The sequence below is a fragment of the Carassius carassius genome, chromosome 26 (genome assembly GCF_963082965.1).
Source record: "Carassius carassius chromosome 26, fCarCar2.1, whole genome shotgun sequence".
Taxonomy (NCBI): domain Eukaryota; kingdom Metazoa; phylum Chordata; class Actinopteri; order Cypriniformes; family Cyprinidae; genus Carassius; species Carassius carassius.
In genome coordinates this window covers 31,273,424-31,297,645 of record NC_081780.1, presented here as the reverse complement: position 1 = coordinate 31,297,645, position 24,222 = coordinate 31,273,424, and the positions used below count along the sequence as shown (strand labels likewise).

Sequence of the window (24,222 nt, the reverse complement as noted above, 5' to 3'; positions counted from 1 at the left end):
CAGTGTAAGCTGTACTTGCCTAGGAAGACCAAACTAGCAGCTTATAAAATCTCGACAAGACATCAACCCTTCGCAAGAATGTAGAGGTAAGGTAAATAATTGCATCGTTGCATTGGTGGTTAAAATGAAGCTTTGACATTTTAGCAAGAGGTTTTGCACAAATTAGCTAAAAAAGACCGTGGTGAGGAGTGTGCTATTTTTGTTTTAATGATGTGCGCGCGCATTTATAGTGCGTTCTTTCACTGTGTGATTCAGTCTCCTAAAATGCATTTAGAATGATCACAAAATTGAAGATATAGGGGCAGAAAATTCACATATTTATATAATTTCATATATTAAATCAAAATCACACAAAGAATGCCATCGTTTCCTCCAAAAATCATCATGAATATATACATACATATATATATATATATATATATATATATATATATATATATATATATATATATATAACAGTTCAGTAAACAAGTTAATTAAGAGACTTGCGTTTTAGACACCATATTGCCTTTTTAGCTCTATTTCTACAACAGAAAATAATTCCAAACACAGCCACCAAAAGCACAGTTTTGCGTCTCTGAGCAACGTGACAGTGTTTCGTTCCTGAATGAATCAACCGTTTAAATGATTCGGTTCAATCGCAATGACTCACTTATTAACAGTGACTTGCTGACACATACTGGCCATTTTAATTTCACATTTAAAGTATCTTTTGATTTTTTTAAATAATTAATTTCTTATCATTTCAAATGAGTATTCAACATTTTATGTCTTGTATATCAAAACATTATTCATGCATTTGTAACTGCAGGTTAAATGCATTCTTGTCCTGCACTAAACAGTGTAATACATCTAAATGCCACTTCCAATGAATCTTCTTCATTTCCTCTGCATTAAAAGATGAGTTTGTTGATACTGATTTGCCTGGTAACAGCCCAAATGTTTTATTATTCTAAATAACTGATTCCTTTAATTAAAAACAACTAGTTTGAGATAAATAGACCTATCACAGGGGTGTCAAACTCAGTTCCTGGAGGGCCGTAGCCCTGCAGAGTTTAGTTCTAACCCTGCTCCACACATATCCTGTAGTTTTCAAATAAACCTAAATGATTAGATTAGCTTGATCAGGTGTGTTTAATTAGGGTTATATCTAAACTGTGCAGGACTGTGGCCCTCCAGGAACTGAGTTTGACACTCTTGGCCTGTCCCATTTTGACTCCCTCCCACTGTTAAAATGTAACTAAGTAATTTTTACTCTGAGTAAAGTTTAAATGAGCTACTTTTTACTTTTACTTGAGTAGATTTTTAGACTGGTACTTTTACTTGTACTTAAGTAAAATTTCATTAATGTAATGGTACTTTTACTTGAGTAGAATATTTTTGTACTCTTTCCACCTCTGTGAGCTTTAATATATTCCGCGCTCAAGCACACGCATTAGGTTTGCTACAAAGCACAGAAGTAGCCTAATAATTGTGAAAAAGAAGATATTTAAATTATTTATTAATAAATTACATTTTTATTAACAAGATTCGGGAGGAGTGCATCAGATACTTAGCCTAATCAACACAGGTGGACCATAATCAAGTAATCAATCCCATAGTATAAACATCGCTGACTTACCTCTATCCATTGACAGTTTATCAGCATTTTGGTCCGCACGTATAGCACCATGTCCCAAAACCGAGATTCCTCGTCCGAAGACCCATCTAGCTCTTCTCCGGCCCCATCACCGCAGCCAGCCGGCTCCAAGGCCACCCCTTCCCGGCGAGGCAACCAAATCGAGCCCCAGGCTCCAACCCGCGGGCGCGGTATGACGTGAGCAGCCACTCGCCTCCCAAGATGCCTAGGCCTACCTTCGCCGCCTCCGGCGAGAACTGTGGCTGACTCACTCGCGTCCTCCTACCACTCGGCCAGGCTTACGATTCCGCCAATCGAGAAATGGACGGTGTCGAGTCTGAGGCAGGCCCTGTCCAAAACCAACGTCATACTTTCAAGCAAGTTGAATAAATCCGAACTTTACGACTTGTACGCAAACTTTCTAAATAATAACATTTCTCCTCAGTCAACCCCAATCCCAAGGAAAGGAAAAAAGAAAGGAGTACCTCGAAATACGCCTCAAAGTACCCCACCATCCTCCACCGCAAGGCCTAGCTCCCAGCGGCTATCAAGCCGCAGCAACAGGCCTTCAGCAGGCCTGGGCCGCACCCCGATTCCGACCGCCGGGGTGCCTGCTATGTCGGCTTGAGCCCAGCCTCCCACCGCGGCTTCCATCCCAACAGCACAGGGAGCTGTAGCTCAAGGAGGCTCCTGGCCCCCTCCTCCGCCCATCTCAGCCCCATCGTATGGAACTTTTAATACTGACCCCGCAGCCCAGGCAAGCACTTGGCCGAACAGTTCGCCAAATACAGCGCCGCCTCCCGCTTCTTCCAGCTTCGGGCCCGAGGCTCAAGCTAGCGCTTGGTCGAACTGGCTGTCACATACTGCCCCGCCTCCCGCTCCTCCGAAGTCCGAGCCCGCGGCTCACGCTAACTTTTGGCCAAACTTGCCACCTAACACAGCCCCGCCTCTCGCTCATCCCAGCTTCGGGCCCGCGGCCCAAGCAAACGCCTGGCCATACTGGCCGCCAAACACAGCCCCCAGCCACCCGCTCCTTTCAACTCCTTTCAACTGCATGGCTCAAGCAAGCGCTAGGCCGCAATCGCTGCCAAACACAGCCCTGCCCCCAGTTGCTGCCACCACCCTCCTCCAAGCGAAATCCCCCTATTCACTCTTCACGGCTACACCAATGCCCGCCCCATCAAACGCTGTCACCCTCGAACCTCCCCAAGAGACTCACAGCATCCGAGCACAGATATTAGACGGTGCGGACGTAGAGCTCTCGTCTCTTCTTTCCATCCTGCCCACTACCGATTCAAACCGCCAAATAGATTGCAGGGATTTCTCAGTCACGTTGAAAAATCCAAATCCCCTTTCATCTTGATTACTTTCCTTCTCCGAATTCACCATTGCATTCAACCGTTTCACCGAGATAATCTGTTCAGCCTTCCCCCACAGGCGACGCGAACTCAATGACTATTTGTCTATAATAGCCGAGCTCGCGTTGTCCTATGGAGGGGGGCACTTTTACACATACCACAAGCTTTTTTCCACTAAGTGCGCTATCCGAATCACTCAGTGGAACCAGTGTCCTTATTGGGGAGCGCTCGACTCAGACTTGCACAGCCGCGTATTTCTAGGCTGTGGGAGCATTTCTTGCGCAGTCTGCAGGTCAGTGGCTCACTCCACCATAACCTGCCCTCAAATAAATCCGGACGCACCACAACACTCTGATACTCCCCCGGCAAAATCCACCAGCTACGTCCCAAGATCAGCGACTTCAGCAAACTCACATCTAGCCCAACCAGAAGCAGAAAGCATGCAGCTATGCAACACTTTCAATAGCGGGAGATGCACCAGACAGCACTGCCGCTACCTACACTCCTGCAAGTTTTGTGGTGGTGCTCACGCACACATAGTTTGCCCAGTGTTTAAAGCCGTGAATAACAAATCTAAAAATTACCTATCGACTCCTGTGAATATTTTTCGCATGACCATCAAACTAGCACACCATCCCGACAAAGAATTTACAAATTATCTCCTGTCTGGCCTCAGATAGGTTTTAACCCGGGCGTCATATGCAAGCTTTCCCAAAACACGGTCTGCCATAATCTCCAATCCGCCCTCGCAGAGCCCAACATAGTAGTTAACCTTATCAAAAAAGAAGTCGAGTCAGGCTTCATGATCGGGCCCTTCAATAAACCCCCCTTCAAAACGTTCAGAGTCAGCCCAATCGGAGTGGCTACTAGAAAATTTCAGATATGAAACGCTCAATAGTAGACCTGTCATCTCCACATAAATCCACAGTCCCGAGCATCAATAGTTTGATACCCCTCAACGAATTTTCACTCAAATACCAAGACATAGATCAGGCAGTCGAACTGATTAAAATCGTGGGCCGAGGAGCCTGGCTTGCAAAAATAGACATCACTTCTGCTTTCAAAGTGATGCCTATCCATCCGTACTTTTGGCACCTGTTCGGGATACAATGGCTCGAGAAATACTATTTCGCCGTCCGGTTAACCTTCGGATGCAAAAGCAGCCCCAAAATTTTCGATATGCTATCCGAAGCCGTTGCTGGATCCTTTCCAACAATTATGCAATCCCATATATCATCCGTCTTTTAGATGACATTCTGGTCATTTCACCTCCCAAGGCAATCCCAGCCGCCCATATCCTCACTGTCCAAAAAGTTTTTTCTGAGCTTGGTATTCCCATCACTCAGGAAAAAACCATGGGTCCCGCCACATCCATGGAGTTCCTCGGTATCAACATCGACTCAGCTAAATTTCAGCTCTTCCTGCCAAAGGAGAAATAAATAGAATAATCCTCATCTCCTCCACCCTCCTCGACAGCCCATGCTGTTCTAAACGCGGACTTCTTTCTCTGCTCGGGCACTTAAATTTCGCTATGTGCATAATTCCCCAAGGACGCCCCTTCATCACGCATCTCCTAACACTCGCATCTTCAGTTAACGCACTCAAGGACCTCATCCCCCTATCCCACGCATGCCGCGACGAACTTAATTTATGGATCCTGTTCTTTAGACAATGGATCGGGCTTTCTTTTTTTCATAACAATGTAATTTTGTCTCCCATCGACTTACAGCTGTTTACAGACGCAGCTCCCTCAATAGGTTTCGGAGGTTTCTACCGAGGTCGTTGGTTTGCGTCCACATGGCCCCCCCAGATGCAGGACTTGACCCAGTCCTCAGTTCTTTTCGACCTCTACCCCCTCGTAGTAGCAGCCTTCCTGTGGGGAGACGAATGGGCATCTAAAAGCATCTTAGTGCACTGTGACAAGGAAGCCGTAGTTCAGTGCATAAACAAAGGCCGTTCTCACTCCCCCGCCCTCATGCCTATCCTTAGACGTCTCATATGGATCACAGCATGCGACCAATTTATAATTATCGCGAAGCACGTTCCAGGTACAGAGAACCAAATTTCTGACTCCCTGTCTCATTTTCTGTTTCAGAAATTCAGGACGCTGGCTCCAGAGGTGGACCAATTCCCCAATCCGGTTCCTCACTATTCGGAATTAATATTCCCGTTACCCACCCTTCTAAAACCACTCCTTGAAGCATCGCTCGACTCTATTCTCCAAGCAGTTTCTCCCAGAACCCTCCAGTCATACGTGACTGCATGGAGATGCTTTAAGTCATTTCACCTCACTTATAACATCCCTTTCCATGATTTTTCCCTACTCTCTATCACCTCTTTCATTTCGTTTATCAAAGGCGTCAAGGGTCTACAAGTCAGATCCATCAAAAGCTACCTGAGCGGAGTCCAGTTTTTTCACAAACTGATGACCAGTGCCCCTTCACCCGAAATAAACAATTCGCAAACCTCCCTCCTAATAAAAGGGATCCAGCAATCCCAGCCCACCCATCCAGACACTAGGAAACCCATAACACTAGATATCCTCACAAAATGTATCCACACCCTCCGCACAAATGACCAACCCCTCAGCATTGCCCACACGCTCAACGCCATGTTCATCCTAACTTTTTTCGGCTTTCTTAGGTGCTCGGAGCTTACGATCTCATCCAATTTCAATCCGAAAATCAACCCTACCATATCAGACCTAACCATACGCGATGACGAAACAATCGCTTTTTTAATCAAACAAAGCAAAACAGACCAAGCCAAGAAAGATCATTTTATATATATTTTCAATCTCCCCTCCCGGCCAGATAACCTTACCTTTTCTATCCTATGGCCGGCGAGGCTTCTCTCTTCGATGCCAGGAGCTCGAGCTCCCATCGGATGCTGACGAGAGCCTCCCGGCCAGACAACCTCACCTTTTCCATTCTGCGGCCCCCGGCTACCTGTTTTGCCATTCTGTCTTACGTACAGAGAGGTTTACCCATCCAATGCATGGAGTTGGGGCTCCCATTGGATGTATGTGAGAGCCTCCCGGCTAGACAACCTTACCTTTTCCGTCTTTTGGCCAGCGGGGCTTAACCGTTCGATTCCGGGAGCTAAGCTCCTGTCGGACGAAGGTAAGAGCCTCCCGGCTAGACAACCTTTTCCGTCCTTCAGCCAGAGAGGTTTACCCATTCGATTCCTGGAGCTAAGCTCCTATCGGACGTCGGTCAGAGCCTCCCGGCTAGACAACCTGACCTTTTCCATCCTTTGGCCAGCGAGGCTCACCCATTCAATGCGAGTGCTCCCATCGGACGCTGGCGAGAGCCTCCTGGCCAGACAACCACGACTATTCCACGTGGTTTAGGTTGCAAAACCCATAAGGAAGCCGTCCGATGCCGCAAGTACCAAACACACAAATAAACCCTCCTTCCTTCCTACGGTCGTCAAGGCTTACTCGTCTCATGCCGTGAGTAGCAAACTCCCATAAGACGTCAACGAGAGCCTCATGATCACACAAACTTACCTTTTCCATTCTACGGCCTGCGAGGCTTACCCAGTTGTTTCCGGGAACAGAAAGTCCCCGTTGGATGCTGGCGAGAGCCTCCTGGCCACCTAATGTTACCTTTTCTGTCCCACATCCAGAGAGGCTTACCCGTTCGATGCGTGTGCTCCCTTCGGGCACCGGCGAGAGCCTCCGGGACAGACAACCTTTACCTTTCCACTCTACGGTCGGCGAGACTTAACCCGTTCGATGCATGTGCTCCCTTCGGACGTCAGTAAGAGTCTCTCGGCCACGCAACTTACCTTTCCATTTGACGGTAGGTGAGGCTTAACCGTCCGACGCTACGAGTCTTGACCTCTCGCCAAATCCTGCAAAAAAAAAAAAAAACCTCTCTACTACCCTCACATCTTTTAACCCCGCCTGGCGAGGCTTACCTGTTCGATGTTCTGAGTTTAATGCCCCATCAGATGCCGCGAGAGTCCTCCCAGTCGGGTTTTCCTTTCCACTCTCCCCGTCCGGTGAGGCTTACCCGTCTGATGCGTGCGCTCCCTTCAGACGTCTGGCGAGAGTTCTCCCGGTTGGGCCTATGCTTGCCAGCCGCAAGCGAGTCTCATCCATCCGATGCCGTGAATCGGGATCTCCCTTCGGATGTTGCTAGAGTCCTCCTTGTCGGCCAGCCCAAAGCTTTTTATCTGCCAAACCGAGAGGACCCAGACGTCCGTCATCCTGAGTCTCAATCTCTTGTCGGAGGCTTCATGGGCCCTCTTGGTCAGCATTATGCCCTTCGCCCACTGAATAGCAGGGGCTATCAGCCAGTAGGGCCGACCCCGTCACCTATTCTGGGCGGGCACCACAACCACGCTGCTCCTCCTCATCGGCCGGTAGGGCTCACCGTTCCAATGCCACAAGCTCCTGTTGAGCATTGGCTCAAGCCCTACCGACCGGGCGCCAACAACCACGTAGTGGTTAAAAAGTGGTTAAAAAGTTCATTACCTGCAGTCGGTATGGGCCTACTCTTCCAAAGCCCAAGTCGCTCCCTCCAGAGTATGTAGGCCCTTCCAGCCTGCCAACGAGACGACTTCTCAGAAAACCAAATCAGCCCCCGCCAGTACTCTATGCTATTTTTGGGGGGGGGGCGTTCTTTAAACTGGCGGCTGTCCTCTTGTACATTTGCTTTTTGGGGGGTACTCTAGGTTCGGGCCATTCCCGAGCTCGGAGCCCTTCCCCGGACAGCACGCCAAATACGCATACCATACCTCAGCTAATTATATGTAAGTGTGAACTAGTGAAATGACGTTTTTATTAACAAGATTCGGGAGGAGTGAGTCAGATACTTAGCCTAATCAACACAGGTGGACCATAATCAAGTAATCAATCCCATAGTATAAATATCGCCAACTTACCTCTATCCATTGACGGTTTATCAGCATCCCTCCTCCACCCCATCTCCTCACTTTGAGTTCACCTTATAAATAGATGGGGAAGGGGGGGTACTCTAGGCTCGGGCCATTCCCGAGCTCGGAGCCCTTCCCCGGACAGCACGCCAAATACGCATACCATACCTCAGCTAATTATATGTAAGCATGAACTAGTGAAACTAATGTTTTCTTGTCGGCTGCAAGATTAATTTGACGATCTCTCCATATGGATGTGTCTTTCAAGAGAAATGCAACCTTCACAGATGACATAATCAGGTAGTATTGTTTTTTTTTTTATTGATTGGTTTAAAAGTACACATTTCAAGCTTTCTGTTGATATATATTTCTCATGTATGTGAGGCACCCCAAATTTAAGTTATTTCATTATCAGGAAAACATTTAAGTGATCACGAGGGCACCTCCCTGTAATGCATGTGTATTAGGCTAATTTTCTGCACAAACACTTGAAATGAATAGTAATAGATCACATTTCTTTTAGGTTACATCATGGGTTCTGCATTAAAAATAAATCTTCAGAAGTCTCCATCCTAGACAGATGCAGTTTTAACCTGTAAATTGAAGGCTATTGGACGTTTTAAAATGACCTAACAACCGATGTTCCTACAAAGGGGAATAACTATATTGTATGGCGGAATACCATAGCAAGTGCTTATGAGCACTTCGACTTGGCGGAGTAATATCTTCACTAGAGGGAGCGGGGGCCGGTGAGAGGATTTTTCATATATTACTCCGCCAAGTCGAAGTGCTCATAAGCACTTGCTATGGTATTCCGCCATACAATATAGTTATCCATTTTACTCACTTAGAAAAGCGCAACGTTTTGTTTTGTGTCACCGTCCTAGGTCGAGTTACACTACGCGAGTAACTGTATTTAAATAGGGAAAACTTGGAGGTGTTTGGTAGCTTCTCTGCTTGGTCCATATTGAATGAACTGGGCTAAGCTAAGTGCTAACAAAGTTTCGCCGCAAGACAGAGCGATTGAGTGCATGCACTGAGATGAGAGAGGTATGTATCAACTCGTTTTAGTTAAGGGAATAACATAGTTTAATATGAAAAGACGGTGGAGTATCCCTTTAATATGTTTAATATTTAATATTCACAGATGAGAGTTTGGTATTTATGAAGTTATGTGCATTTCTTAGAACGAATTCAAGCAGGATAAATGTCAAGTCAGTTTGTAAAAGACCATTAAATCTCCCTATCTCTGAAGTGGGCCGTCGTCTTTACCTCCAGCCATAGAGGGCAGTGTTGTCATGGACTACCTAACATCAAAAAAAAAGGAAGTTCAGCGGTATGTGTGTGTATGTTGGCGCACTTTTCATGTGACGCACCATTAAATGCTACCAGTGAGTGAAGCGAGACGAATTTACGGTTGCAGACTGAATAATACCTTTACAAATGAGTTGATTTCTACCTCTTAGCTCCTGGCTGATGAAGGGCACAAGGTATCGTTTTTATTTCATTGTCTTCTAATCTTTGAGAGACTGTGTTTATTGTATCGTTCCCCTTTTAAGTTGTTAGTGGGTCGTTAGCATATGCAGATGGTAAATCAGCGATATGTTATATAGAGTGTGTGATTAATTGTTACGGTCACATTCATAACACAGTGTAGTATTATTGCCCATTTCTCTAGGTTTAAACGTCTGAGCGATTATTCACAGGAAATTAGGCCCTTATCTGGTCATTTTTATGTTTTAGCCTCTTCTCTCTGAATTGAGACCGTCAGCTTTCAAAATATCTCATAGATAAATTAATTCAGTTGTCATTTAGTCCTTATTGCATTTTAAAAGGAGATTGTTGCAATTAAAACAGTTTATAAATTCATACAGGTCATATGTAACATTATAGCACTTTGAAATAAGCTTGTTAATTGTTTTAAAACCCATTTTTGGCAGGTGCTTTTAACTGCATTAAATATTGTTATTGTTAGATAAATAATTCATATTCATATTTACTGTAAGGCATCTATTTATATGAGCCTGCATAATGCTATTTATGGTGTAGCCATTTATGTATACAATTTGCAGTCACATGTCTGATGTTTATTCTTTGTTTGCTTTATTCAGCTCTTACGGTGTTTTGGAAGGTGTTTTTGGAAAATAAATTCTTCTTCAACATCAGTTCTTGACAGTGAATCACATCTGTTCAGCCGGGAATGCTACAGTAAGAGCTTCACCCAGAAGATCAACAGCTTCACCTCATCTATCCCCCTGTAAAGAAAATGGACGCTTCTGAAAATAACGACCCAGACCAGCAGGTGGATGCGCCTCATAACGGAATGGAAGAGGAGGAGCTTCACCGTTCTGGTCGACAACGCAACCCCACGGAGAAGATGCGTGCATATAAAAAGGAGGAGTCCCTGAAAAAGGAGAAAAGATTGATTCAGCTATACGAACAATGGAAGGACTGTGCTTGCAACACAAGGGTAAAGCTTAAAACAGACGTTAGTGAGAGCCAACTGATAGCACTTATTAATGCACTTGAGAAGGGAAGAGATGATGTCATGCATGTCTACCTAGAAATGAGAGATTACATCGCTCCTTCCAGTGACACAAGACGCAGAATCGATACTTGTGAAGCTGTGACGAAAGATATTTCAAAGATCATCTTTGACAGAATAGCATTCCTTGAGGACTTTGATCAAGAAAATGTGAAACACAGTCTTCGTGAGTTACTCCGTCATGATTATGCTTGCTCTGTCTATGGCTCCACAGTCTCACGCATCACATCATCAAGGTCTACAGCTATGTCAATTGCAGCCAAGCGGGCAGACGCAGCAGCTGAAGTAGCAGCCAAAGAAGCAGAGTACTCAATTATACAAGAAATTGAAGCTCGAAAGTGTGAATTAGAAAAACTAAAGGCAGAGAAGGATCAAAAAGCAGCTAGAGGGAGACTGCAGGCCTATGATCAAGAAATGGCACAGGAAGCCAGCATTCATAATTCAGACACGAATACAAGGGAAAAGCAGGATGTAAGCATAACAGCGCAGCAGCATGTGGTTCCATTTCCCATCCAATGTCCTACAAACATCACAGCAACAAGCCCTACTGACATCACCGCAACATCCTCACCTCCAAAATCTGATATATCGTATCTCGCTCAGGCTGTCCAAGATAGCATAGCCCTGAACAGACTGCCAACAACAGAACCACCTGTGTTCAGTGGTGATCCTATCCAGTTCATTGAGTGGAAGGCTGCATTTGTGTCGCTCATTGGTGGAAAGGCCATTTCTTCTGCTGACAAGCTGCACTATTTAAAAAGGTATGTTGCTGGGCCAGCTCGGAAGTCTCTTGATGGCATCTTCTATAGGAATGATGATGAGGCCTATAATGATGCATGGAACAAACTGTACCAACGGTATGGACAGCCATTTGTCATACAGAAGGCATTTAGAGAAAAACTAGCCAAATGGCCTAAGATTCAGCCCAAAGATTCTGAAGGTTTTAGAGAATTCTCAGATTTCTTAAATGCATGTCATCAAGCTATGCCTCATGTCAAGGGGCTTGAATTACTAAATGACTGCGATGAAAATCAGAAACTAGTACTCAAATTACCAGATTGGGCAGCGGTACGGTGGAACCGTCAGGTCACGCAGACACTGATTGAGACTCATGACTTTCCAAAGCTTATAGATTTTGTGAACTTCATGTCCATGAAAGCAGAGATTGCTTGTAATCCAGTCACTTCCTTCAGCGCTCTCCGTGCCTCTGACCCCACTTCAGAAAGGTGGAACCTCAAGGACAGCAAACGGAACAGAGCTAACGTCTTTCACATCCAAACAGCTATGGAAAACAAACAAAATTATGACAACAAACAAAGGCCACCTAAAGGAAGCTTCAAAATGTGTCTCTTCTGCAAAGACATCAAGCATATGATTCACAATTGTACTAAATTTGTGGCAAAGTCAGTAGAAGAGAAACGGAAATATGTGAAGGAGAACAATCTCTGCTATGGTTGCATGAAACTAGGCACGAGTGCAAAAGACTGCCGTCACCGTCTATCCTGTGACACCTGCAATGGTAGACATCCAACGTGTCTACATGATGAAAACTACAGAAGGAAAGCAAACTCTGCACTAGCCTCAAACCCAGATGACACGGAGACAACTACTACTACGTCTCACAAAGTAGATAATGGTGAGTCATCCACCAATACTTCAATGATTGTGCCAGTGTGGGTATCAACTGAGAGAAATCCAGCCTCTGAAAAACTTGTTTATGCACTGCTTGACACCCAGAGTGATACTGTGTTTGTCGATCGAGAGCTAAGCAACCAGCTACAAGCTGACTCCTGTCCTGTGAGATTGAAGTTGACAAGAATGACTGCAAAGGATGTTGTCATGCCGAGTGAAAGAGTGTCAGGTCTCAAAGTAAGAGGCTATAGCTCCACCGTTGTCCTAAACCTGCCAAATGCTTATACTAAGGACTCCATTCCAATGAACCGCACTCACATCCCTACTTGTGACACAGCACGACACTGGAAACATCTCTCTACAATAGTGGACAAAATTGCACCTCTGCAGGATTGTGAGGTTGGTCTCCTGATAGGCTACAGCTGTCCAAAGGCTTTGGCACCAAAACAGGTGATATTAGGTGGGGATGATGAACCCTATGCAGTCCATACAGACCTAGGATGGAGCATTGTTGGTCGCTTGTCTTCACACCATGAATCACAAAGCTTCAACACCATCTGTCATAGAGTCAGCATTAAAGAGCTTCCCTCAGTGACTCCAACGGATGTTATTAAGGTATTGGAGTATGATTTCAAAGACGCTGGTGAAGATAATAAAACTGTCGCACAGGATGACATCCTCTTCCTAACCAAACTGCAGCAAGGCATAAGGAAGAACGTCCACGGGCATTGCGAGATGCCTCTCCCCTTCAAAGAGAGACCTCACTTCCTTAACAATAAGCAGCTTCCCATCGTAAGGCTCAATCATCTTAAAAGGAAATTACTGAAAGATGAACGGTACAAGCAACATTATGTAAGGTTTATGGAAGAGGTCATTGAGAGAGGTGATGCAGAAGAAGTGCATGATGAAGGAAAGGATGGAGAGACGTGGTACATCCCTCACCATGGAGTGTATCACCCTAAGAAGCCAGAAAAGCTCCGTGTTGTCTTTGATTGCTCTGCCAAGTACCGGGGAACCAGCCTTAATGATCACTTGCTCCAAGGCCCAGATTTAATGAATAAGCTGACTGGTGTTCTTTTAAGATTCAGAAAACATCCCATTGCCCTTATGTGCAATGTTGAAAAGATGTGCACCAATTTCATGTGGAAGAAGCAGATCGAAACTATCTCCGCTTTCTCTGGTGGAAAAACGGAAACTTTGCTTTACAGCCACAAGAGTACCGCATGAAGGTCCATCTTTTTGGTGCAACCTCATCACCTGGATGCGTCAACTATGGTTTGAAACACCTCGCAAAGGAGAATGAGTGCATGTATCCTCTTGGCTCAAAATTCATCATGACAGACTTTTATGTAGATGACGGTGTCACCAGTGTAAGCTAGCACAGAAGAAGCTGTCCAAGTAGCAAGAGAAGCTCGACAACTGTGTGCCTTAGGTGGTCTTAGACTACACAAGTTTATTTCAAATGACAGAGTTGTCCTGGATAGCATTCCAATTTCTGAACGAGCCATTGATGTAAAGGTACTTGACCTCAACTTTGATGACACACCTGTAGAAAGAGCTTTAGGGATCCACTGGCATATTGATTCTGACCGATTCAGATTCTCTATTGACCTCAAAGACCAGCCAGCAACACGCCGTGGCATACTATCCACAGTTGCATCACTGTATGATCCACTGGGCTTAATTGCTCCTTTCTTCCTCAGTGGAAAATTATTGCTACAGGAAATGTGCAGAAAAGGAACAGGCTGGGATGACCCCCTTATTAAAGAATTGCAGCCATGGTGGGAACATTGGAAAGCTGATCTTGAGAACTTGGAAAGGATCAACATTCCCCGCTGCTATGTGCCTGCAAACTTTGGAAAAGTCATCAAAAGAGAACTTCATCACTTCTCTGATGCCAGCAACAGTGGATATGGCCAGTGTTCCTATTTGAGACTTACCAACGAAGAAGGAAACATTTATTGTGCACTTGTTGCAGGTAAATCTAGAGTTGCTCCCATTAAGGTTCAGACTATTCCCAGACTTGAACTCACAGCTGCTGTCGTCTCGGTTGCCATGAGCAATATGCTTAAACAGGAGCTGGAATATCTAGACATAGAAGAGCACTTCTGGACCGACTCCCAAGTGGTTTTGGGATACATTAACAACGAAGCACACCGCTTTCACACGTTCGTAGCGAACAGAGTGCAGAAGATAAACCTCAGCACTACTTCTCAACAGTGGAGATATGTTCCCACCAATGAAAACCCTGCTGACCATGCGTCAAGAGGTTTAAATGCTGGTGAGATTCTTACATCCAATTGGTTGACAGGGCCAAAATTCTTATGGAACAAGTATATACCTCCTGTTGCGGATATTGACACAGCACTAACAATTGGAGATCCTGAAGTAAGACAGGCTCAGACACTGAGTGCAGAAACAGCAGAACTCAGGCATCAGTGCCTCTCAGACCGCTTGGCAAAGCTATCTTCATTTTCTGGAGCTGTGCAAGCTGTAGCTCGCCTCGTCCGCCGAGCCAAAGGAGATAAGTCCAGAAATCACAGTACAGTAGCTGAACGACAAGATGCTGAACGCATCATCATTAAGGACTTGCAGAGAAACACCTATTCAGAGGAGATAAAGTTCTTGAGAAAGGGGGCCCAGCTGTCACCTCGTAGCAGGCTGTATCATCTTGATGCCTTTCTTGATCTAGGAGTACTCAAGGTGAGAGGAAGACGCGATGCGCTCCTACCCAGTTCAGTCAAACACCCAGTTGTCATTCCTAAAGATCACCACATAACAAAGATGATAATCTCTCAATGTCATGAGAATGTCAAGCACCAAGGAAAGGGCCTCACAATAAATGAGATCAGATCACAAGGCTTCTGGATTCCAGGAATGAGCAGAGCAGTAGCATCCCATGTGCATCACTGTGTGACATGTCGTAAGCTCAGGAGACCAACAGAAGAACAAAGAATGGCAGACCTCCCCTCAGAACGTACAAATCCATCCCCGCCATTTACATACTGCGGTATGGACTGCTTTGGTCCCTTTGCCAGTAGACAGGGTCGGAAGGAACATAAAAGGTATGGCCTCATCTTCACATGTTTCAACTCCAGAGCTATTCATATAGAAATGCTAAATGACATGTCTACAGATGCCTTCATCAATGGCCTGCGCTGTTTTGTTGCATTACGGGGAGCAGTGCGCCAAATCAAATGCGACCAAGGCATCAATTTTGTAGGAGCAAAGAATAAGCTGAAAAATGCTCTAAAGGAAATTGACACTAATCGTCTGACAGTGTTCTTAGCTGAGAAGCAGTGTGACTTTGTCCTAAATGCACCCCATTCAAGTCATGCAGGTGGGGTATGGGAGAGACCAATCAGAACAGTGAGAAATGTTCTTCGCTCAACTCTCTCACAGTCCTCTGACAGACTGGACGATGCATCACCGCGGACATTCTTCTATGAAGCTATGGCGATTGTTAACAGTAGACCACTCTCAGTTCACAACTTAAGCAACCCCAAGAACCTTGCACCTCTCACCCCAAATAACCTGCTCACTATGAAATCCATTCCAGCACTACCACCTCCAGGCAGGTTCGTCAGAGAAGACATTTATGCAAGGAAAAGGTGGCGTCATGTTCAGTACCTTGCAGAGCAGTTTTGGAGTCGTTGGCGTAAGGAGTATCTATCCAACATTGCCACCAGGCAGCGCTGGCACACAGCAAAAAGAAACCTGCAAGTGGGAGATATTGTCATGGAAAAGGCTGAAGATCTGACCAGAAATGAGTGGCGGCTGGCCAGAGTTACAGAAACTACTACAGATAAAGATGGGCTTGTGAGATGAGTCAAGGTATGCCTTGGTGACCGGAATCTGGGGAAGGATGGTCGTCGACTCCACAAGCTGTCTGTCATTGAACGCCCAGTTCAGAAGCTGATCCTGTTGCTAGAGACCATCTAGCTGCTTCTGAGAACAACCACGTGTATCCTTTTTATTATATTACTTAAATGCTGATATACACTTTGTCCGTTTCTGAGTTAAAGATAAAAAAATTTATTTTGAAAATCATTCGTAATTTATAATCCTTGACGATACAAATCATTAATGATTTGGTGGGAGTGTAAGAGACCATTAAATCTCCCTAACTCTGAAGTGGGCCGTCATCTTTACCTCCAGCCATAGAGGGCAGTGTTGTTATGGACTACCTAACATCAAAAAAAAAGGAAGTTCAGTGGGCGCGCGCGCTGTGTGTATGTTGGCGCACTTTTCATGTGACTCACCATTAAATGCTACCAGTGAGTGAAGCGAGACGAATTTACGGTTGCAGACTGAATAATACCTTTACAAACGAGTTGATTTCTACCTCTTAGCTCCTGGCTGATAAAGAGCACAAGGTATCGTTTTTATTTCATTGTCTTCTTATCTTTGAGAGACTGTGTTTATTGTATCGTTCCCCTTTTAAGTTGTTAGTGGGTCGTTAGCATATGCAGATGGTAAATCAGCGATATGTTATATAGAGTGTGTGATTAATTGTTGTGATTAATTGTTACGGTCACATTCATAACACAGTGTAGTATTATTGCCCATTTCTCTAGGTTTAAACGTCTGAGCGATTATTCACAGGAAATTAGGCCCTTATTTGGTCATTTTTATGTTTTAGCCTTTTCTCTCTGAATTGAGATCGTCAGCTTTCAAAATATCTCATAGATAAATTAATTCAGTTGTCAATTAGTCCTTATTGCATTTTAAAAGGAGATTGTTGCAATTAAAACAATTTATAAATTCATACAGGTCATATGTCACATTATAGCACTTTGAAATAAGCTTGTTAATTGTTTAAAACCCATTTTTGGCAGGTGCTTTTAACTGCAATAAATATTGTTATTGTTAAGTAAATAATTCATATTCATATTTACTGTAAGGCATCTATTTATATGAGCCTGCATAATGCTATTTATGGTGTAGCCATTTATGTATACAATTTGCAGTCACATGTCTGATGTTTATTCTTTGTTTGCTTTATTCAGCTCTTACGGTGTTTTGGAAGGTGTTTTTGAAAAAAAATTCTTCTATAACATCAGTTCTTGAGAGTGAATCGCATCTGTTCAGCCGGGAATGCTACACTGTGCCTGAGTCTGTGCTTATATTTTCTAAGCTACATGGTATTAAACCATATTTTAGATTTGACACATTTAAAAGGTGTGCAGTATTATTTATATTATGTTAATTATGAGTTATATTATTCAAAATAAATTGTGGTTTACTTTGCATCGGAGCATTAAAAGTGGTAGCCTATTTTAGGGTGGTAGGCTACATGGATTTATATGCAAAATGTCAATATTTTCATATATTATGCTTATATTTTAATTTATATTTTAAATATAAATATATTTTTTCCTTTAATAAAAACAACATGCATTTTTGTTATTCGTTACCTGTCCTTTATTTTGACATAACTTATTGGGAAAAAGACATTTGTAAACTGTTAACTGATTAAGAAATTGTTGCATGTTTAAACGTGAAGCACTGTATAATTTGTTCCCATTATTTAGGCCTAATTTGCCTAAAACAAGAAAAGAATCAAATTAAACCTGCACGATTAAATCTTTGAAACTCTAAAGAATGGATGGATTAATAAAACGTCCTCACGATTAAACTCAAGTTATCTCATTATAATAAAAAAAATTCACACGATGTAAAAAAGAGCTTTAGTAATTGACAACTTAAGTGATTTTAAAGGGAGCCTTCTTTACTTGCTTTTAAAGTAGTGCAATAGCATATGGCCTAAAAAAAAAATCCCCGATTTTTTTTATTTTAGAAAAAAAATCTGATTCATGATTTTTAAATCAATTTTCAAATGACAAAGAAATTTTACAAAAGAAGTTTTAATATAGTTCTTTATCACTCATTCAGCAGTCAAATTTATAACTGCAACAAGACAGGGGCGGACTGGCCATCTGTGTGATCTGGAGAATCACAGAACGGCCGGTACTCCAGGACGGCCGGCGGGCCGGCCTAACACCCACCACGCACGCAGTCATCACCTCATTCAGACTATAAGTCGCACCTTAGTATAAGTCGCATCAGTCCAAAAATACGTCATGATGAGGAAAAAAACATATAAATCGCACTGGATTGTAAGTCGCATATATTTAGAACCAAGAACCAAGAGAAAACATTACCGTCTCCAGCCGCGAGAGGTGGCTCTATTTTTTCAGGAGCACTGAGCAGCATAGAGCGCCCTCTCACGACTGTAGAAGGTAATGTTTTCTCTTGGTTCATTTCTCTCGGTTCATGTCAAATTAATTTTGATAAATAAGTCGCACCTGACTATAAGTCGCAGGACCAGCCAAACTATGAAAAAAAGTGTGACTTATAGTCCGGAAAATACAGTAAGTATGGAACATGAGAGGAGAAAGAGTTACTTGCTAGGGATGATGTTAGGAAGTGATATTCAGGTTGCTACATTTTTAATGATTACAGTAGTTAAAACAGCTAAACTTCAACATTTTAGCTGTAAAATGCTACATGCAGTAGCTAATATTAAGAAATATTTTGTGCTTTTACTTTTAAAAATGTTGGTAACATTACAGTTAATGCTTACAAACTTTGAAAATTTTGAATACAGAAGTTACATTTGTAATGGTGTATTTTCATTTAGATGTGGTATTATTATTTGTACATAAATTAATTAAGATTATTAAGTAATAAATAAATTTTAAGACAGCATGGAATAGATAACAGCATATTATATAATCTATTCCATGCTATCTTGGAATAAAACCTTTTTTTTATTCCATTTTTTTAAAATCCATTTCATAATTTGTTTATTCAGGTTGAACTTAGAACAAGAGCAGAGAAAGACACTCACTCCAGCTCAACTTTAAATTACTTTTAAGCGCCCCAAGGCAGATTTGTTTTTGTTTTTTTGTCAAACCACCCTCAGAAGAAGACAAAATACCAGTCAGTACAGAGAGTGTTTAAGTTGAGTGTTTAAATCAACAGTACACAAAGATGGCGCAGACAGACTTTTGTCTAGTTTCCGCGCGCCGATTGCTTTGGGCCGGGTTTAGTCAAAGTCCAGGGCCGTTTTTTATTCCCAGTCCGTCCCTGCAACAAGATGATTAAAAAAAACAGTAATGTGATTACCTTAATGCTGGAAAGACCTTTATTTTTATTTGTTTATTTATTTATTTATTTATTTAATACTAGCCCATCATGCATCTAACCATCCACTCAGCTTTAAGAGCTGTTCAGATTAAAACTGCAGCTCCGCAGTGAGTCAGTGTCATGGATGGAGGTGCTGTTAATATATTTTCTAGTTTATATTTCCATCTCGTTATGCCGCTGGTTTAGTTTTTTTTTTTTCTTATAGAACTTATTTGTAAATAGAGCAGTCACTGTCTGTGTCTACACCGGACGTGAGAGTTGTCATCTGTGCCCCACAGCGAAAAGTGTGTCTAAACTTGATGACATCACACTATAGTGTCAAATCATCTGAACGCAGTGTCAGAACATTTCATCATAAACAGAACGAACATCAGTTCACTGATGGGGATCGAGTCCGGTGCATCCATCACTGGGTTCTGCTGTCTTTTGTTGGATCGTTCTACTCGTGTCCAGTGTAGACCTGGCGTGCGTTTTTTATTGTTTTATTTTACAGCCCTGCTTGTTTAAATGTTTTTATTAAATATCTGTATTGACTGCATAGTCATATTATCTAATTATTTACTGCAATGCGACCTACAAAAGTAAAGCTTGGCGAGTCGACCAACGAGCATTTCTGCAGGTTGATTTTTGGCGGATGTGCTGTGCTTGTGTTCGCACGGTCGTCTTCATTTCGTCGGGTGAAACATCCCTTCACTTGCAGCAGAGTCTGTGAGCAGCAACAACCTCCCCCACCGAGCTCACTGATACCAGAAACATGCTCCGCCTTCACTCCGTGAATAAAGGATTTCAGTATGTTTGAAATGTTATGTTCATAAGGTAGCATATAAAATAATAATAATAAATAAAAAAAATAACAGGAGAGTTTCAAAGTGGCTTAAGCTATTTTGTGTAAACTTTTTTCCCTATATATCACATGTCAAACTAATAACATTGTAAGCATTAAATCTTTAATTGCTGCTTTCTGCTGTGAAAATTTATTTTGTGATGAAAATAACAGTACGTTTTTGTCAGTTATTTTATCTAAACAGATCGATTAACTTCTTCAAGATTTCAAAATCAGATAGCATGCTGATAATGTAGTAGCACTGTAAGATTACTTTTGTTTGAATGCATTATTGTGAAAGCGATTGAGTGTGAATATGTTTAAATCATGCTTTAACCTGAAAATAATCAGTAAAAGAAACAGACAAATGCTTAACATCCCGCTCGACTCTTGCAGTCATTGTAAACTTCTGATCAAGCTAAATATGTTTAACATGAATTCTTGCTGAATATGCAGTTATATGGCTGTTGGCATGAATTGTACTCGTGATGGAGCGCTCCTGGAGCGAGTGAAAACCACGACGCTCATATTCAAGTGTTTGTGCAAAAATTTATTATTAATGTGCATTAATGACAGGGAGGCACCATCTCATCACTTAAATTTTTTCCTGATAATGAATTTATAATTTTTTAATTAACATAATATCGTGGCGTCTCTCACATTAAAAATATATCTACAGAAAGCTTGAAATATTTTTTAAATGAAAATGAATTGTGTAATCTGTGAATGTTGCATTTCTCTCGTCGGAGAGAGCCAGCACTGTGAATTTCATTCTGCAGCTGACAAGAAAACATTTGTTTATTAATAAATAATTAATAAACTGAAAATGCAATCGTAAGTGTCTTGACTGTGAGTGTTAATGCATTTAAGAAAAATAGCATTTGAATGATAATTTTGCCACAGTTTTTGCTTGAACATGTTATACATATCTAATCATTTCTGTAATAAATTTTCATTTTAATTTTGCAACTTATAAAGCGTTAAAATTAGTATTCATTTTACAGATTAAAACTAGTGTGTGAAATGGCAAATGAAAATTATGTAATTTATTTTTCATTTTCATTTTGCACCATATGTTACACAAATGTATTGGAAAATGTAAATGTAAATACAGAAATGCATTGTCATTTTGCATATTACATTCCAAATTGAATAATGCTACCCATATGCTTCCATAAATATTAGGCCCAGGCTCTGTTCTGAAGTATGAAATAATTATAATTACTGTTAACCAAGAGTAACAAATTTTAACGGATTAATCGTCTATTTTCATTTGCTGGATGTTTTCTTTATTTTTTATTTTTTAAACACGCTAAAAGGAAAAAAACAGAGGAAAAAAATATATGAATCGTGTATAGGTTTCATTTTAACGGATTAATCACCTATTTTCGTTTGCTGCATGTTTTTTTATTAACACGCTAAAAAATAAATCAGAGTTTGTGAGAGGAAAAAATAAAAGTCAGGTATAAGTTGCATTATATTACATTTAGAAATAATAACGGCTGGCCTAATAATGTTATAATGTACCAACAGTATATTTTTAGTTCCCTTCACTTTACAACAAATCCTTTAAATTTATCAAATTTACAAAACAAGAATTAAAAATATATTAATTCTAATGGATAAATATAATTGGAGAATATAATAATATATGCTTAGTAATAAACTTTTTTTTTTAAAGCTAAGCATAAGGTAAGGTTGGGCTTTCTCATTCGGGAGAAATCCAAACGTTTCCATATTCGTGATGTTGCCCATTTGAAGCTTAACTATTATTCATGAGGTAAATAGGCTGTGTAGTTCACGCGTGTTTCAGTATCGATGGAAAAAAATCATAATTAACAATATGTCAAAGTGCTAATGCTGAATGTCTGATGAACGACTGCTGTTTCCATCGAATATGTGCGCGAGGTACCAGCGCAATTAAAAAGCTGAAACAAATAATACTTAATTTTTGGTCACACATAAGGCATAATCCAAAAATGCAAAGTGTTGGAAGTTTGAAAAATCAAGAATAATAACAGACTTAATACTAATTATTGCTAAATGCTGGACCGTTCCCATTTCGCTCTGCACGTGGAACCTGAAGATTTTTTTTTTATGTAAGAATGAACCGAAATGAAAATGAAATGAAAACATTTAGCTTATATATATATATATATTGTAAAGTATGGACTAGTGGTTCGTTTTTGGATGGGAGCACTACAGAAAGATTCCGGCCAGAGAATCCTTTATCAGCTTTATTTTCAAGATCAGGATGCCAATATACAAGTGCGTATAAGTGTGTATGTGGTCTAAACAGAGAGAAAGAAAAAGAAATAATGCAATGGTAAGAATAATAATAAAGGAAATAATTAATATTAAATATTAAATATTAAATATCAAATATTAAAATAATTAATAAACAAATAAAGGAATACTATACTATGCTCATTGTCATCATTCACAACAGTACAGTACATAAATAATAATTTACGTTAATACAGTGCAACAAAATATGTCACTATTATGCCCTTTAATATCTATACCGCTGCACCTTTAATTGGCTATGCAGCCTGACACTGTATCACTAGAACACTCGATGCAGGTAGCACCAAATAAACAGTAAATGCACTGCACTCAAACACAGAAGCATATCTCTAAATAACTAACACAAATAAAGTCTAAATCGACATATAGAGGGCTAATTATTGCACACAGGAAACATGTTGCATATTATATCACGCTCTGGCATCATGACTACACTAATTAGTCACGCAGTTCAACAAATAAAACTAGTTCGCATGAACATACATGAATTTCAAAACATTCATCACAATGCAGTACAAACATGCAACAGTAGTAAAAACTTACTTGCTTTTCATAAAACGCACACGAAAGTAAAGAAAAGGGTCTCAGAGTCTTCTCTCATCCTTCCTGAGCGCAAACAACTGAGCAGCGCGCTACAGTTTTCTTTCCAGGCACAGTTCACGTGATGGAGCATTCACGCGCTTAGAAAACTTCAGCGCTGAACAAATAGGCTTTCAGACATATATATATATATACACACATAGGCCTTATGTTTATTTACTGTTTACTAAAAATAGCATGCATATGATCCTTTGTGTAAAGGTCTTCTTTAAATTTTTGTTTAGTAGACTGTAGCCTAAGACTATCCTACATTTTGAAATTAACAAAACGTAAATTTTTTTTGGTTTTTTTTTAAATGTTACAATGTTATATCATAATGTTATTGTTGTTTTACTTCCTTCTTTCATCTCATTTTACAATTACATTCATTTCGCAATTCGTCCCTTTGCGCCACCTGGCGGTAGTTTTGCGAATGATTTTAACACGCGACTGAATTACAGGTAAGGCCCAGATAGGCTGTCCACCTACTGTACTTAACGAGCAGTAGTGCCATGTATATATATGTCCCGTGTCTAATAGGAGAGTGGTAGTGATTGGAGCGATTTGACAGCTGACCGCATCAGCTGTTCAGCCTTGCCTCTGTGGCCTGACTGAACTAACGCTGCGCTCGATTACTTATCTTTTCTTGTCTATCCTTGGGAGGAAAAAAATATAGCAACAGTTTCTGTGCTAGACTGAGACATGTCATGGTACTTGTATACTGTTGTTGTTCTCTTGTTGGTCTGATTGCATCTATTGTTCTCATTTGTAAGTCGCTTTGGATAAAAGTGTCTGCTAAATGATTAAATGTTAAAAACTGTTAAATGTATGAGGGGTACCCCAGTATTCAGCACAGTTTCACACAGGCCATGATGCAAAGTTTCAGAAACTAAGCAATGCAAAGCAATATATGTCTTCCTCAGATGTAATGTTAGTTCTGTACTTCAGTGTTGGGTAAAATAGCATTATAATCTCCTTTGTGATAGAGAAGGCTGCTTACATGCAGGCTATGGGAAACAGTGAAAATGTTGAATCAAACACAATCAGCTTTTCCACATATTTATACTGGCCCCGATAATCAAAACTTCTACTTCAGTTTTTGTGAATGAATGACTTAATCCACCTGTTGCTTTGGTCTTCGTAAACAGCCACATGCGCCACCTGCTGGTGAGCAACTGAAAGAAGATGGAGATCATGCATTGGTGCTCTACTGCTATTCCAGCAGCTCCCAGATGTGCAATGGCAAATTTTCTGCCAAATTTTAACCACTGAATTTGTGGAAGCAAATTTGGAAAGTTAAATAAAATGGTATAAAATTTGTCTG

At 41.5% G+C, this 24,222-nt stretch overlaps 1 protein-coding gene across 1 annotated transcript in view; it reads right to left on the bottom strand.

Annotated features, from left to right (window-relative positions):
* The window catches only part of LOC132106167 (NACHT, LRR and PYD domains-containing protein 3-like), a 147,144-nt gene that overhangs the window by 41,927 nt on the left and 80,995 nt on the right, over positions 1-24,222 (bottom strand). The window lies entirely within an intron of this gene.